Raw genomic sequence first — 17,613 nt, forward strand, 5'->3', positions numbered from 1 at the left:
GCATGTGCTTGCTGCTCCTACTTGCAATTATTATGAGAGAGGAACTATATCTCCGCCTCTCTATGTTTCCAACATGATAAAATTGCAAGAAACTGTTTATACTATGCATTGGCCTTTACTTCGTGTGCATGAATTGTTCTTTTATGACATGCCGATGCATAGGAAGAGAGTTAGACTTCGTCATTGCTTGATATATGTTGCCATGTGCTCACTACTAAATGCCAAACCATTGCTGATTAAAATTGGCTTTGATATACCTTGGGATCCGGGTGGATTCACTACTTGAGCACTATATGCCTAGCTTAATGGCTTTAAAGAAAGCGCTGCCAGGGAGACAACCCGGAAGTTTTAGAGAGTCGTTTATTTCTGTTGTGTGCTTTTATAAAGTTTAGAAATAAAAATAATGTGCCAAGGTTTGCCTTTAGGATGTTTACAATGCTTGTTGGTTTGTGCGGTGCAGGACAGAAACTTTGGCTGTAGTGCGCGATTTTAAATTTTTTACTGGAATGTCAAATGGTTCTGATTCTTTCTGCACTGTCTTTCTATACAAATTGTTTATTTTTCCTAATTTTGGCAGAATTTTTCAAGTATCAGAAGTATGGTTAATGTTCAGATTATTACAGACTGTTCTGTTTTAGACAGATTCTGTTTTTGATGCATGGTTTGCTTGTTTTGATGAAACTATCAATCTATATCAGTGGATTAAGCCATGAAAAAGTTATATTACAGTAGACATAATGCAAAACAATATGAATTGGTTTGCAACAGTACTTAGAGTGGCGATTTGCTTTATTATACTAACGGATCTTACCGAGTTTTCTATTGAAGTTTTGTGTGGATAAAGTGTTCGATGATCGAGAAGGTCTCGATGTGAGAAGAAGGAAGAGAGACAAGAGCTCAAGCTTGGGGATGCCCAAGGCACCCCAAGTAAATATTCAAGGAGACTCAAGCGTCTAAGCTTGGGGATGCCCCGGAAGGCATCCCCTCTTTCTTCAATAAGTATCGGTATGTTTTCGGATTCGTTTCGTTCATGCGATATGTGCAATCTTGGAGCATCTTTTGCTTTAGTTTTCATTTTTCTTTTATGCACCATGCTTGTATGAGATAGTCCTTGGTTGATTTATAGAATGCTCTTTGCACTTCACTTATATCTTTTGAGTATGGCTTTATAGAATGCTTCATGTGCTTCACTTATATCATTTGAAGTTTGGATTGCCTGTTTCTCTTCACATAGAAAACCGCCATTTGTAGAATGCTCTTTTGCTTCACTTATATTTTTTAGAGCGTGGGCATATCTTTTGTAGAAAGAATTAAACTCTCTTGCTTCACTTATATCTATTTAGAGAGATGACAGGAATTGGTCATTCACATGGTTAGTCATAAAATCCTACATAAACTTGTAGATCACTGAATATGATATGTTTGATTCCTTGCAATAGTTTTGCGATATAAAGATGGTGATATTAGAGTCATGCTAGTGGGTGGTTGTGGATTGTAGAAATACTTGTGTTGAGGTTTGTGATTCCCGTAGCATGCACGTATGGTGAACCGTTATGTAACGAAGTTGGAGCATGAGGTATTTATTGATTTTCTTCCTTATGAGTGGCGGTCGGGGACGAGCGATGGTCTTTTCCTACCAATCTATCCCCCTAGGGGCATGCGTAGTAGTACTTTGCTTCGAGGGCTAATAAACTTTTGCAATAAGTATATGAGTTCTTTATGACTAATGTGAGTCCATGGATTATACGCACTCTCACCCTTCCATTATTGCTAGCCTCTTCGGTACCATGCATTGCCCTTTCTCACCTCGAGAGTTGGTGCAAACTTCGCCGGTGCATCCAAACCCCGTGATACGATACGCTCTTTCACACATAAACCTCCTTATATCTTCCTCAAAACAGCCACCATACCTACCTATCATGGCATTTCCATAGCCATTCCGAGATATATTGCCATGCAACTTCCATCATCATCATATACATGACTTGAGCATTTACTGTCATATTGCTTTGCATGATCGTAAGATAGCTAGCATGATGTTTTCATGGCTTGTCCATTTTTTGATGTCATTGCTACGCTCGATCATTGCACATCCCGGTACACCGCCGGAGGCATTCATATAGAGTCATATTCTTGTTCTAGTATCGAGTTGTAATATTGAGTTGTAAGTAAATAAAAGTGTGATGATCATCATTATTAGAGCATTGCCCCAGTGAGGAAAGGATGATGGAGACTATGATTCCCCCACAAGTCGGGATGAGACTCCGGACGAAAAAAAAGGCCAAAAAAAGAGAAGGCCCAAAGAAAAGAAGGAAAAAAACAAAAAAATGAGAGAAAAAGAGAGAAGGGGCAATGTTACTATCCTTTTACCACACTTGTGCTTCAAAGTAGCACCATGTTCTTCATATAGAGAGTCTCTTGAGTTATCACTTTCATATACTAGTGGGAATTTTCATTATAGAACTTGGCTTGTATATTCCGATGATGGGCTTCCTCAAATGCCCGAGGTCTTCATGAGCAAGCAAGTTGGATGCACACCCACTTAGTTTCCAGTTTGAGCTTTCATACACTTATAGCTCTAGTGCATCCATTGCATGGCAATCCCTACTCCTCACATTGGCATCAATTGATGAGCATCTCCATAGCCCATTGATTAGCCGCGTCGATGTGAGACTTTCTCCTTTTTTATCTTCTCCACACAACCTCCACCATCATATTCTATTCCACCTATAGTGCTATGTCCATGGCTCACGCTCATGTATTGCGTGAAAGTTGAAAGGTTTGAGAACGTCAAAAGTATGAAACAATTTCTTGGCTTGTCATCGGGGTTGTGCATGATGTGAATATTTTGTGTGGTGAAGATGGAGCATAGCCAGACTATATGATTTTGTAGGGATAACTTTCTTTGGCCATGTTATTTTGAAAAGACATGATTGCTTTATTAGTAGGATTGAAGTATTATTGTTTTTATGTCAAATGATAGACCATTGCTTTGAATCACTCGTGTCTTAATATTCATGCCATGATTAGACATATGATCAAGATTATGCTAGGTAGCATTCCACATCAAAAATTGTCTTTTTATCATTTACCTACTCGAGGACGAGCAGGAATTAAGCTTGGGGATGCTGATACGTCTCCGTCGTATCTATAATTTTTGATTGTTCCATGCCAATATTATACAACTTCCATATACTTTTGGCAACTTTTTATATTATTTTTGGGACTAACATATTGATCCAGTGCCCAGTGCCAGTTCCTGTTTGTTGCATGTTTTATGTTTCACAGAAACCCAATATCAAACGGAGTCCAAACGGGATAAAAACGGACGGAGAATTATTTTGGAATATTTATGATTTTTGGGAAGTAAAATCAACACGAGACGGTGCCCGAGGGAGCCACGAGGCAGGGGGCGCGCCCAAGGGGGGCAAGCGCGCCCTGGACCCTCGTGGGCACCCCGTAAGGCGATTGACGCTCTTCTTTTACCGCAAGAAAGCTAATTTTATGAGAAAGATTTGGGTGAAAGATTCACCCCAATCGGAGTTACGGATCTCCGGATATAAAAGAAACGGTGCCAGGGCAGAATCAGAGAACGCAGAAACAGAGAGAGAGATAGAGAGACAGATCCAATCTCGGAGGGGCTCTCACCCCTCCCACGCCATGGAGACCATGGACCAGAGGGGAAACCCTTCTCCCATCTAGGGAGAAGGTCAAGGAAGAAGAAAAGGAGGGGTGCCTCTCTCCCCCTCGCTTCCGGTGGCGCCGGAATGCCGCCGGGGGCCATCATCATCACCGCGATCTTCACCAACACCTCCGCCATCTTCACCAACATCTCCATCACCTTCCCCCCTCTATCTACAGCGGTCCACTCTCCCGCAACCCGCTGTACCCTCTACTTAAACATGGTGCTTTATGCTTCATATTATTATCCAATGATGTGTTGCCATCCTATGATGTCTGAGTAGATTTTCATTGTCCTATCGGTGGTTGATGAATTGCTATGATTGATTTAATTTGCTTGTGGTTATGTTGCTGTCCTTTGGTGCCCATCATATGAGAGCGCGTGTGGATCACACCATAGGGTTAGTTGTATGTTGATAGGACTATGTATTGGAGGGCAAGAGTGACAGAAGCTTCAACCTAGCATAGAAATTGATGCATACGGGATTGAAGGGGGGCCAATATATCTTAATGCTATGGTTGGGTTTTACCTTAATGAACGTTAGTAGTTGCGGATGCTTGCTAATAGTTCCAATCATAAGTGCATAGAATTCCAAGTCAGGGATGACATGCTAGTAGTGGCCTCTCCCACATAAAACTTGCTATCGGTCTAGTAAAGTAGTCAATTGCTTAGGGACAATTTCACAACTCCTACCACCACTTTTCCACACTCGCTATATTTACTTTATTGTGTTTTTATCTAAACAGCCCCTACTTTTTATTTATGCGCTTTTTATCTTCTTGCAAACCTATCCAACAACACCTACAAAGTACTTCTAGTTTCATGCTTGTTCTAGGTAAAGCGAACGCTAAGCGTGCGTAGAGTTGTATCGGTGGTCAATAGAACTTGAGGGAATATTTGTTCTACCTTTATCTCCTCGTTGGGTTCGACACTCTTACTTATCGAAAGAGGCTACAATTGATCCTCTATACTTGTGGGTTATCAGTGCCTGCACCGGCCGATGAAGCTCTTGCTCCCCGACCTGCTCCGGCTCGTTCTCCTCGCCGAAGATGTAACGCAGGTAGGCGTCGACGTCGAAGCTTTGGTCGTTGCCTGGCATGCTTGGAAAAAAATAATGGTAGATGGGTGAGGACTAGATCTTCATAGAGTGTCGCGGTGGTGCGTTGCTGCCTGGGTTATATGCAGCAAGCCGTTAGCTGGTGGCGGGAAACCGGTGAGGGAATAGGCGTGGATTTTACAATTCACCCATGTGGAGCGCGGGAAGCATTCGCTGGAGCGTGGGAAGACTAAGTGGAGCACACACACAACCCGAATACCGTATCCGGTGCCACGTGTTATTTATCACACAAGTGTTAACATAAGGAAACGTATGTGTAACTTACTAATCATCGCACACGCGTACTCGCAGACGCATCGTGTGCGATACTCCTAGACACCGCAAGCAACTAGTTTGCATTTTTCAAAGTTTTGTGTACACACCGAATTGCACACGAACTAACTGTATTAACCGTATGTGTTGTAATTTCTCATCGCAAACAGTTCATCTGAGTCGGCTGTTTGCCACGTATCACACACATCTTGTTAAGTTGAACCATTTCTGTTGCGTTCGCTAATCGAAAACAGTTCGTCTGAGTGAACCGTATGCCCTATATCACACACACACACCTTGATCTGGCTAACCGTTTATGTTGCACTCCCTAATAGCAAACGGTTCATCGTAGCGAACTGTATGCCGTATATCGCACACACATTGATATGGATGCCAGTTTCTGTTGTTCTGCCTCATCGCAAACAGTTCGAACGGGTTAACCGTGTGCCCTGAATCGCACACGCAACTAAAATTTGAACTGTGTTTGATGGCTCCGCCATCATAAATGTTTTGCACCTTTTTTGACGGTTTTTTACATCCCCGTTTGTGATTAATGCATCGCACACAGTTTCGTCAAAGGGTCTCTGATCATAGTGTCGCATTAGCAGCATCCTGCAGTAGTGAAAGAGGAAACTGGTACACTGCACCTGCTGGCACCCGCCTGGCCTTGGTCGTCATGGCTCACGTCATATGTACCTCACGAGGTGCACCTTGCATAGATATCTCCGCTCCTCGGGAGCCAGCCTGGTGAGGCCGCCCCCAGGGAGGTCTTGGTGTCATCCTCCTCGCGAGGCTTGGCCCCTCGTGAGGGTCTTGGGCAGTTGCTGTTGAACTGGGCCGTACCGGGCCGTTGACGGAGCCACGCCGTGGGCCGCAGGCAGGCAAGCCTGGGTACCCCCGATCCCAGGACGCCGACATCAGTAACATAGCTAGTGCAATCGCTCGGGTTCAGTTATAGCCCAACACCTCGCTCCGGTTCATTTAGAGTGCAATGCCTCGCACACACGCGCGTACGTGTATGAGAGAAACGTGCAAACCTCCGTGCATCGCTCGGCCCTGACCACCCACCGTAACCGGGACCTCCCCGATATTTTCCTTGCCCTCGCTTCTACCATGATTTTTTCCGTCATGGACGGCCCAAAGAATGTCATGCAGCTGCGTCTCCAGCCCGCCCAGGAGGAAAACCCATTTTCTGTCATGATTTTTTGTCATAGAAGTAGGATCCCACCACATCTATGATGATATCGGGTTTTGTCACAATTATTGTCATAGAAGTGTCATAAGCATGACAAAAAAAATTTCGTTCGGCCCAAAATGTCACGGATGTGTCTTTTTTGTAGTGGATGAACGTCCACCGCTGGTGGAAGGACACCCCCCGCACCAACCGAGGCCGCCGCCTCAGATAACGCCTTGACATGAGTCACCGCGCGAGTGCTGCAGCCATCTGCATCCACCGGGAGCTCTCCGCACAACTTTTGGAGGCAGGGGCTGCCGCCATCGCATCGAGATCGGCGATAGTGGCGATGATGGGGCCATTGAGCGTGGCCTCCGGCCGGCGCATGAGCAACACGGGGGTCAGGTGAAGTGGTTAACCTATCATGTGGCTGGTACTTAGGAAAAGTATCTTAACTAAAGATAATTTGCTTAAGAGTGGTTAACCTTAGAGAGGCACGTATGGTTTTGACGAGATATGTCTGGTTACCAGAGCACTTCCATCTAACATAGCCCTACACTAGTGCAGCGACCTGCTATAGAAACGGTTTTTACCCCCTTTCCGCAAGGGAGTTTTAAACTGTTGCCTTGCATGTGTGTACGATAGGGGGGTCCTTCCCACACGACCCAGAAACCGTCTGGGATAGGCCCTCGGTCACACATGTGGGGCAACAAGTGCTCTTGTGTGATCGGGCGAGCCATCGCAGACAATTATACGGGCCCAATCGTTTCCGTTCGTAAGCACATCCCACACAGTGAATCCAAGACATACGTTTTCGTTCATATGTACATCCCACACAATCAATCCAAGAAATATGTTTCCGTTCGTATGTACATCCCACACAGCCAATCCGAGAAATACATTGCCTTTCATGTGTACATCCCACACGGTGAATCCCAGACAAACATTTCCGTTCATACATATATCACAAAAAATATTCCCCATCAAATCGTCTGTGATAGCATTGCCTTTGTAGATGATATTAACAATTTTGTCGTTTGCGTTGTTGAATGCATCACGCCATTGCAGACGATATTAACAATTTTATCATATTCGTTATTGAATGCATCACGCACAGTGCCTAGAAGAAACTGTGTGGCATAGGATGTCCATCACACATACTTTTTATGTGGAAAACGTTTGTGCAAGGTGGCCTAACGCAAATAGTTTTACAGAGGAAGTCGTGTGCGATTGTTATGCATAACAATACTAAATTGTACCCACAACAATTAAACATCGCATTGTAGAATTGAACCAAACAGTTAACTAAACAACAGAACAAATTAACCAAACAATAACTGAGCACCACATTGCACAATATAACACATTAGAAAATCAGACAGTTGGCCAAACCATGCATCCTTAACAACTTGGAAATATAACAATTATATTTTTTTCTCATGTATTTAGTACAGCCAAATTTGATTTATTTATCAGAAGGAACACAATACAAAATTGCACCCACAATAATTGAACATCGCATTGCAGAATTGAACCATAAGTTAACTAAACACCACAACAAATGAACCAAACATTAACTGAGCACCACTGATACGTCCATTTTGCATCATGCTTTTATGTTTATATTTATTGCATTATGGACTGTTATTTCACATTTTGGTACAATACTTATGCCTTTTCTCTCTTATTTTACAAGATTTACATGAATAGGGAGAATGACGGCAGCTGGAATTCTGGACCGGAAAGGAGAAAATCTGAGATACCTATTCTGTATACCTCCAAAAGTCCTGAAATTTTACGGAGAATTATTTTGGAATATATAAAAAATATTGGGCGAAGAAAATACAGAAGGGGATTCACCAGGTGGCCACAAGCCTGGGGACGCGCCCTACCCCCAGGGCGCACCCCTAGGGCTTGTGGGCCCCCGTCCATCGTCCGGTGCCCATCTTCTGCTATATAGAGGGTTTTAACCTGGAAAAAATCATAAGGAAGCTTTCGGGACGAAGCGCCGCCGTCTCGAGGCGGAACCTGGGCAGAAGCAATCTAGGGCTTCGGCGGAGCTATTCTGCCTGGGAAACTTCCCTCCGGGAGGGGGAAATCGAAGCCATCATCATCACCAATGATCCTCTCATCGAGGGAGGGTCAATATTCATCAACATCTTCACCAGCACCATCTCCTCTCAAATCCTAGTTCATCTCTTGTATTCAATCTTTGTCCCAAAACCTCATATTGGTACCTGTGGGTTGCTAGTAGTGTTGATTACTCCTTGTAGTTGACGGTAGTTGGTTTATTTGGTGGAAGATCATATATTCAGATCCTTAACGATATTTATTACCCCTCTGATCTTGAACATGAATATGCTATGTGAGTAGTTACTTTTGTTCCTGAGGACATGGGAGAAGTCTTGTTATAAGTAATCATGTGAATTTGGTATTTATTCGATATTTTGATGAGATGTATGTTGTCTTTCCTCTAGTGGTGTTATGTGAACATCGACTACATGCAACTTCACCATGATTTGGGCCTATGGGAAGGCATTGGGAAGTAATAACTAGATGATGGGTTGCTAGAGTGACAGAAGCTTAAACCATAGTTTATGTGTTGCTTCATAAGCCTAGACGAATTCTTCTTTCATAGTTGTGGATGCTTGCTAGAGGGGTTAATCATAAGTGGGAGGCTTGTCCAAGTAAGGACAGCACCCAAGCACCGGTCCACCCACATATAAAATTATCAAAGTAACGAACGTGAATCATATGAGCATGATGAAAACTAACTTGACAATAATTCCCATGTGTCCTCGGGAGCACTTTGCTTTATATAAGAGTTCGTCTAGGCTTATCCTTTGTTACAAAAAGGATTGAGCCACCTTGCTGCACCTTTGCTACACTTGTTACCTGTTATGAATTATCTTAGCACAAAACTATCTGTTACCGATAATTTCAGTGCCTGCAGAGAATACCTTACTGAAAATTGCTTGTCATTTCCTTTTGCTCCTCGTTGGGTTCGACACTACACTTATCGAAAGGACTACGATTGATCCCCTATAATTGTGGGTCATCAACCACACTACAGAATATAAAACATACTAGAAGATCAGATAGTTAACAAAACCAAGCATGCTTAACAACTTGGAAATATAGCAATTGTATTTGTTTCTCATGTATTTTGTACAACAAAATTCGATTTATTTTTCACATGCAAGACAATACAAAATTGCACCCACAAGAATTGAACATCACATTGCAAAATTGAACCAAACAGTTAACTAAACATGACAACAAATTAACCAAACATTTAATATCTGAGCACCACATTGCGTGATATATAGAACAAATATACTAGAGGATCAGATTGCATGGTAACAGTACATAGGACAACTAACTAGAATTTGTTAAGGAAAGGCAGGAGCAGCACATGCAATAGGTAAACTGAACATACTTAACCGCTGTAGCTAGCTAGCTGAACATAGGTCCTTATAGTGAGCTAATAAGACAAGCTACTCCTCATCTCGGAGATACCGATGGTGATTGGCTCCTTGGACTTGGAAGAGGGAGAGGCCTCCACATCGTGGGTGCCCTCCTCATAGTGGTGAGTTTGCCGAGCCACTCCAGGCACCAACCTGTTGGCTCTGGGCACCAAACTGCTTGTCATTTCCTTCTGCTCCTCGTTGGGTTCGACACTCTTACTTATGAAAAGGACTACGATTGATCCCCTATACTTGTGGATCATCAAGACTCTTTTCTGGTGCCGTTGCAGGGGAGTGAAGCGCCTTTGGTGAGTGGAATTTGGTAAGGAAAAAATTTATATTACGTGCTGAAATTTACTGTTACTTGTCAGTATGGAAAATTATCCTTTGAGGGGCTTGTTCGGGGTATCTTCACCTCGACCGAAAGAGCAAGAAGTTGCTCCTCAACCTACTGAACCTATTGAAAATATTTATTATGAAATTCCTTTGGGTATGATAGAGAAACTGCTAGCTAATCCTTATGCAGGAGATGGAACATTACATCCTGATATGCATCTAATCTATGTAGATGAAGTTTGTGGATTATTTAAGCTTGCAGGTTTGCCCAAGGATGAAGTCAAGAAGAAGGTCTTCCCTTTATCTTTGAAGGAAAAGCCATTGACATGGTATAGGCTATGTGATGATATTATAGCTTGGAACTACAACCGATTGAAATTGGAATTTCATCAGAAATTAAATGTTATCCATTATGCTAGTAAAACTCTAGACATTGCTCAAAGAAATTATGACACTACTGAAAAAAAATTAGCAGTTGTGTTTGCTTGTGCTAAATTTAGATCTTATATTGTTGATTCCAAAATAACTGTTCACATTGATCATGTTGTTATTAAATATCTTATGGAAAAGAAAGATGCTAAACCTAGACTTATGAGGTGGGTTCTCTTGTTACAAGAATTTGATTTACATATTATTGATAGGAAAAGAGCTGAGAACCCCGTAGCAGACAACTTGTCTAGGTTAGAAAATATTCTTGATGACCCACTACCTATTGATGATAGCTTTCCTGATGAACAATTAGATGTCATAAATGTTTCTCATAGTACTCTATGGTATGCAAACTATGCTAATTATATTGTTGCAAAATTTATACCACCTAGTTTCACATACCAAAAAAGAAAAAGTTTTTCTATGATTTAAGACATTACTTCTGGGATGACCCACACCTTTATAAAGAAAGAGTAGATGGTGTTATTGGACATTGTGTACCTGAGCATGAACATGAATAGATCCTACGCAAGTGTCACTCCGAGGCCTATGGAGGACACCATGCTGGAAACAGAACTGCACACAAGGTATTACAATCTGGTTTTTATTGGCCTACTCTCTTCAAGGATGCTCGTAAGTTTGTGTGTTCTTGTGATGAATGTCAAAGAATTGGTAATATCAATAGACGTCAGGAAATGCCTATGAATTATTCGCTTGTTATTGAACCATTTGATGTTTGGGGATTTGATTATATGGGACTTTTTCCATCCTCTAATGGGTATAATCACATTTTAGTTGATGTCGATTATGTTACTAAGTGGGTAGAAGCTATTCCAAGTAGTAGTGTTGATCACAACACTTCTATTAAAATGCTTAAAGAAGTTATTTTTCCAAGATTTTGAGTCCCTAGATATTTAATGACTGATGGTGGTTCACATTTTATTCATGGTGCTTTTCGTAAATTGCTTGCTAAATATGATGTAAACCATATAATTGCATCTCCATATCATCCTTGGTCTAGTGGTCAAGTAGAATTAAGTAATAGAGAAATACAATTGATCTTGCAAAAGACAGTTAATAGATCTAGGAAGAATTGGTCTAAGAAACGTGAGGATGCATTATGGGTTTATAGAACTACTTACAAAAACCCCATGGGTATGTCTCCATATAAAATGGTTTATGGGAAAGCATGTCACTTACTTCTTGCGCTGGAACATAAAGCTTATTGGGCAATCAAATAGCTCAATTATGATTTTAAACTTGCAGGTGAGAAGAGGTTGTTTGACATCAGCTCTCTTGATGACTGGAGGACCCAAGCCTATGAGAATGCAAGTTTTTTAAAGAAAAAGCTAAAAGATGGCATGACAAAAGGATACAAAAGCGGGAATTTAATGTAGGTGACCATGTCTTGCTATACAACTCTCGTTTAAGATTTTTTGCAGAAAAACTGACTACACCACAACATCAATGCAACGACATATCATCTGCCGGGAGAACACACTTAAGAGAGCACAAAAACTGCCGGAAGAGAGTTTCTCCCGGCAGATAGAACTGCCACGACAACGGCTGCCAGGGATTACTTCTCCCAGCAGACAAACAATCCCCGGCAGTTTCTCTGCCCTGACCTTTGTATCTTCCGGCAGTTTATTTTCTCCCGGCAGACTCTATCATGGGTAGGAACCACAATTCCGGCAGTTTCATTGACTGCAAAGAACCACAATTCCGGCAGTTTCATTGACTGCAAAAACGCGTTTACCCGGCAGGTAATATGCCATCACGTGTTTTTTCACAGATCTAAATTGTTATGTGTAACACATGCCTTATTTAATATGCAATCAGTATGCTCTAACAATCATGACAATCACACAAGTTATACATGCTGTTCAATCAAAGTTATATATAAGGCCTCATTCAATATCATAAACAGACCAAATACATATGTACATCTGTTTCAAGATAATAAAAACTGTGGCACACAAGCAAAATGAGGATATAGTGGTTTGTGTGCAAAAACAACCACCAAAATAAGCAGAGTAAAACTTTGCAATATCTCCAGGTTCAACAAACAAGGCATATTACATATATATTATGACTGCACCAACTTGTAGATCTTCCAAACCTCCAGCAACTTGTGTATCTTTGAGAAACCTGTAACAAAATGGAAACTCAAAATGATGCTCTTTTTTCTAATTTTAAATCGACAGATTAAATATTTAATGTCAATATATTTCTAGGAAATAAGCATGTCTATGGGGATACATATAATGTTCTCTTCGTACAATTTCCTAAGCAATTGTTCACAGAATACTTGTCCACACATTATCCAAACAAAACTATGATTCACACAAGGCTGGGTGCACCCATGCAGAGGCTGGAGGCTATATATCTTCCACTTTTTAAATAAAAGGAAGGGCAAGCTAGGTTTCATGGAGAACTAGGATGACTTCGCAAATAGCCATTTTTACACATGGGGGTACCTTAAAATTTCATCAAGTTGCAAAGTATGTTTTGACTACTACAAATATCAACTCTGAAAGGCTGCTGTAAAGGCTAAACATCGGTGAGAGGAGGAATCGTATGAGAGGGCGAAAACATGGAGGTAAGGAACGACGATGATGGAAAATACTGTATAGAAGTTGTACATCAATAAACTAACCGAACACAGGTTACCAAAAGCTGCTTCTTATGCTCCAATACTGAATGAATGTTGTGTATGGCAATATACATATCTAATTATTTATTTTTCTCATTTGTAAAGGATGTTACAGTTAATCATGAGTAATTATTTAGTGGTCATTGACTGCCTCGTAGCCATAGTTAAGCCAGTGCGATTCAAAAGTCTTGCATTTTTTATCTTCTCGAGAGCTTCACTAACCAGAAAATGCATAAGGAAAATATCATTCCTATCTTCACATTTACTGCAGGCTAGATATTAACATATACTCCCTCCGTCCCAAAATATGTGTCTCAACTTTATACTGACTTTAGTACAAAGTTGTACAAAGTTTGAGACACTTATTTTGAGACGGAGGGAGTATTTTATAATGGTAACTTACATCTAGAAACAACGAAGCAGCTGAACATCTTCTCAAGCTCTAGGTAATAGCTCGAGTTAAGTCTTGAGGTCGACCTTCCTTAGGTATGGGGCTCCATTCATGCTGACCTTGACATAGCACCATCCTGCCTCGCTTCTACCTTTGTTCTCCGCCTTGGTCTCTGTGGCATTGGCGGGCTGTTTGTTCTTCCGGTAGCTCCCAACAGGCAGCCACCCAACAACCTGCTCCCTACAGAGTGCATCACAAACACTTGCTATCAGATCAGGTCGAACAAAGCATCAACTGGATGCATTGGTTTTAAGACAGACATCAGTCTTGTGAACGTTAGTGCAGGCCATGCCACAGTCTACCATACTAGATACACAAGACACTGGGACGATAAAATTTGGTTGTATACAGAAATTCCTAATTCCTAAATCAGTAATCCATGAACTTGTAAAAAGATCTCCAAATCTGGCTAGTTTTAAGTGCATTTGAATTTTTACCCCGAAACATATTTGTAGCTTTACAGACAAAAAACAACAGAAATTTCTTCATATGATTCAAGCAGGATTAAAAACTCATTCCAGCATGATCTTCACCCACTCTTTCCTCCAGCACTGCAACGACAATTGCAAGCAAGAACCAACAGGTTATGGCGCCCAACAGTTTAAACATCTTACAACCACATGAACAAAGCAACTAAATGACTACAACAGAAACCAGCCAATGAATGAGAAACTGGGTCATGTCCTGAGAAGCGGATTAGTAAAGAATACAAATAATATTCCAGATAATCTGGCCAGCTTTCCGCCAATCGAAGCTTTAGGTTAGTACACAACATCACATGACTAAAACTGCTAGACACTGAATAAAAAAAAAGTCAGCAAACAAATCTCACCTATCAAATGCCCTGGTTAGGACAAGGAAGTAGAGGACGAGAGCTGCTACAGCGATAGGGCTATATACATAATAAAATAATACCATGTTATGAAGACAAAATAATAACTGAAAGAAGTGATATACTGAGATGAGATCAAATTATTATGGCGTATGGTGAGGCCACTAGCACAAGGATTAAAGGATGTAGTGCATATAACATCAACAACCCAACATGTACATCAGAAGTTCAGAAAGCTCCTAAAAAAGTTCAGATCAATTATGCATAATCTCTAGTGTTGATGCAATCCTGTGGACAATAAAAAGGTGAGTCTACCATTTCTATTTATGTGGCTCATGTTTCCATTCTTTCAGCATAACCTATTTTTGCCACAAATGATCATAGTCATCATATGCTAAACAAAGAATCATCATGACATCATTTATGCATTTTATCGAATCCATCTGTACCACTCAAAATAATACCAATTTGGACCTCTTAAAATTCATCAAAAATATTAAGTACCTCAGCGAGCAACACATTTAGGGCGAGCTTGTCGTTGCTACACATAGTATTTCCCCCAGTCCACCGCCACCAACATTTTCCGATAAGCTGATAACTTATGTAAATTGCACATGATAAGGCTGAGAAGCAGTGGTAGTAGAAAAAAAATATGTGAAAATTATTTTCTTATACGACAACCTCAGTTATCTAATTGCTAAAGGTATACCCGATACGTTTGCTTGGGTGTATTGATACTTAAGTCTATATCAAATATTAGTGTTTAGCTTAACATGAACCGTTGATGAAATCAAACATTTTATTTAATCCGTTGTTTCATTGAAATAGAAACTTAGCCAGAATCATTCCAGAAAAATGATAAGAAATAGATTATAGATACACACAGAGTTAAACTACAAGATCACGTGGCATTAGTATCCAACTAAAGTATAATTAATCAGCATGTGAAACTGCAGGCAAGGTTCCATTGGTGATATCTAATTCATGCTGATATAAATTAATGGAGGTTGCCATCCCAACGTGATTTTGTGCTTACATCAACTTGAAGGTGTATCATCCCCTGAGAAATTAGTCCTTCTAAGCATCAAGACTGCATCCATAAATTATAACAACATTCTTGGAAGCAGTTAGGACCCAAGAGAACATTGTATATCTAAAACTGTAGCTGTAATGTCCAAACACAAGGAAATACCATGGGATCAAACACTAACAATTGGAGGCTGTCGTGGCTAGAATACATCTTGAGGTCCACTTTCCTAAGGTAAGGGGAGCCATCCTTGCTCATCTGAACATACCAAGGGCTTCCTTGTGCCGCATCCTCTCCCATCTTTGTATCTCACCACTACATAATCAGATAAGGGGATAAATTCTTGGAGGTCTAAAATGGTCAAATGCAAGCAACATCAGCAGCGACACTAGCATCTAAGATTAAGCCTCAGTCAATGCCAGCTACGGCTGGCGTATATTAAGTCGTCCACATCTCCAACGGGGATTGACACATGGAGCTAAAGCAGCCAGCAGCGCTGGTGAGGCAGGAGCATTGGGGAGCAGACGGGGATGGAAGGGCCAGACCTGCGAGTATGGGGAGAGGCCTGCTCGGGGGAGGAAGCTCGCGATGTAGCAATGGAAGGCGCCCGGCAGAGGAGACGGGTCGGCGGTGGAGTGGCTCGACGACGGGCCGGTCGGCGCCGGTGGTTGTCCATGTCAGTTGGGTGCTCGGCGGTGCTGCTGTGAGGTGGTTGGGCGGGGTGCGGTGGGTGAGGGCGATGGCAGCAGTGGTTGGGGCGGAGGCTAGTCGGTGGCAGTGGTCAACGTGGAGGGCGGTCGGTGGCGATGGGTAGTTGTGGGCGGCGGCGGGGGCCGGGGGGGGGGGGGGGGGGGGGGGGGTGCGGTGCTTGGGGCGGCGGCAGCTGCGGTCTTGAGATTGGATCTGGTGTAGGGCACGGCGAGATTTGGGGATGAATTGGATTTGGTCGATTTGAGATTGGGGCGCGTCTTGTTTTTCCTTTTAGAACAATTGGGGCGCGTCTTGTGTTCCGAATTTTTCGTCTCTCGCGCCTTTTTCCTCGCTGGCGCGCGCTTCAGGCCCAGTATACTTTTGTCTCGCGCTAAAGACAGTCCCCGGCAGCAAATGTGCCGTGGTTTAGTTGTCCCGGCAGAAAATTTGCTTTAAATGTTTGCCGGCAGTGCGATTGCCCGCGTTGCTTAAGTTCTCCCGCCAGTTTATGTGCCCCGAAGTGATTCTCCCGGCGGTAACAGATGTTCTGGCAGATCTTTTGCCCTTGTTCAGGTATTTCTCCCGCAGTTCAAGGGTTGTGGTGTAGTGACTTCTCTCTAAATGAGAAGGTCTTTACATTTTCGAAGAAGTTTACCGCTCTGGTGCCATCAAGATCAACAATGCCGAGGGCAATAACCCGAAGGTGGTGAACGGACAAAGAATCAAACATTACATCTCAGGTACTCCCATAAATATTGAAACCAATATTATTAATACCATAACAGCGGATGAGTACATAAGGGAAACCTACCAGAACGCTCAGAACCCTAAAAGGGAATAGGTATGTGATACGGTGAGTAAACCGACTCCAAAAGTTTCCCAACAACAATTTTTCTCCGTTTTGGAATATTTAAAAAATTAGGAAAATAAGAAGTAGTCCGAATAGTACACGAGGAGGCGACAAGCCGTGGGGGCACGCCCTACCCCCCTTGGGCGCGCCACCCAGGCTTGTGGCCACCTCGTGTGCGAGCCGAACTCCGTTTTCTCCCAGATTACTTGTTTTGCACGGTAAAAAATCATTATATAATCTCCCGAAGGTTTTGACCACCGTATCACGGCAATCTCTTCTGTTCTTGTTTTGAGCTATTTCTGCAGCAGATTTAGAGCAAGATGTCTTTGCAAGAGTCGGTTAGGAAGAGTCGCGTCTCTCACCCGATGCCGGACCCAAGAGCATACAGCGAAGCTGAACCCTTTGGGTGGTCAACGGAGGAAGAGATTGAACCTGGCCTAAAAAGAGTGGACGCTATGGAGAAGAAGTCACTTCCCTTCCCTGGCCTGATGGCTGGCACAAGGAATTCACGAGCTCAGTGTTTCCTGATTCAGTCAAACCACCCGGTACTAAGTTTATCTCTTATAATAACATGAAAATGAGTGTTGCTTTCCCCCCCGTAGCCAGGATGCATCCATGGGTGGACGGTGCTCTAACTGTCACAGGCAAACTCC

At 42.3% G+C, this 17,613-nt stretch overlaps 1 non-coding gene across 9 annotated transcripts; it reads right to left on the minus strand.

Moving 5' to 3' along the window:
- Positions 1-12,339: 12,339 nt before the first annotated feature.
- On the minus strand, positions 12,340-16,374 carry LOC109761468 (uncharacterized). Of its 9 annotated transcripts, none has more exons than XR_002232520.4 (6): positions 15,966-16,330; positions 15,430-15,735; positions 14,898-14,991; positions 14,394-14,453; positions 13,514-13,741; positions 12,340-12,605 (listed from the first exon to the last, which is right to left on the minus strand). It is a non-coding gene; the product is annotated as an uncharacterized protein (transcript). The 9 variants fall into 9 exon arrangements; XR_012182049.1 differs by having other exon boundaries at positions 13,514-14,453; positions 15,430-15,483; positions 15,586-15,735; positions 15,966-16,264; XR_002232523.4 differs by having other exon boundaries at positions 14,898-14,984; positions 15,966-16,261.
- Between the last annotated feature and the right edge of the window lie 1,239 nt (positions 16,375-17,613).

Source organism: Aegilops tauschii, chromosome 4, assembly GCF_002575655.3.
Source record: "Aegilops tauschii subsp. strangulata cultivar AL8/78 chromosome 4, Aet v6.0, whole genome shotgun sequence".
NCBI classification, from domain to species: Eukaryota; Viridiplantae; Streptophyta; class Magnoliopsida; order Poales; family Poaceae; genus Aegilops; species Aegilops tauschii.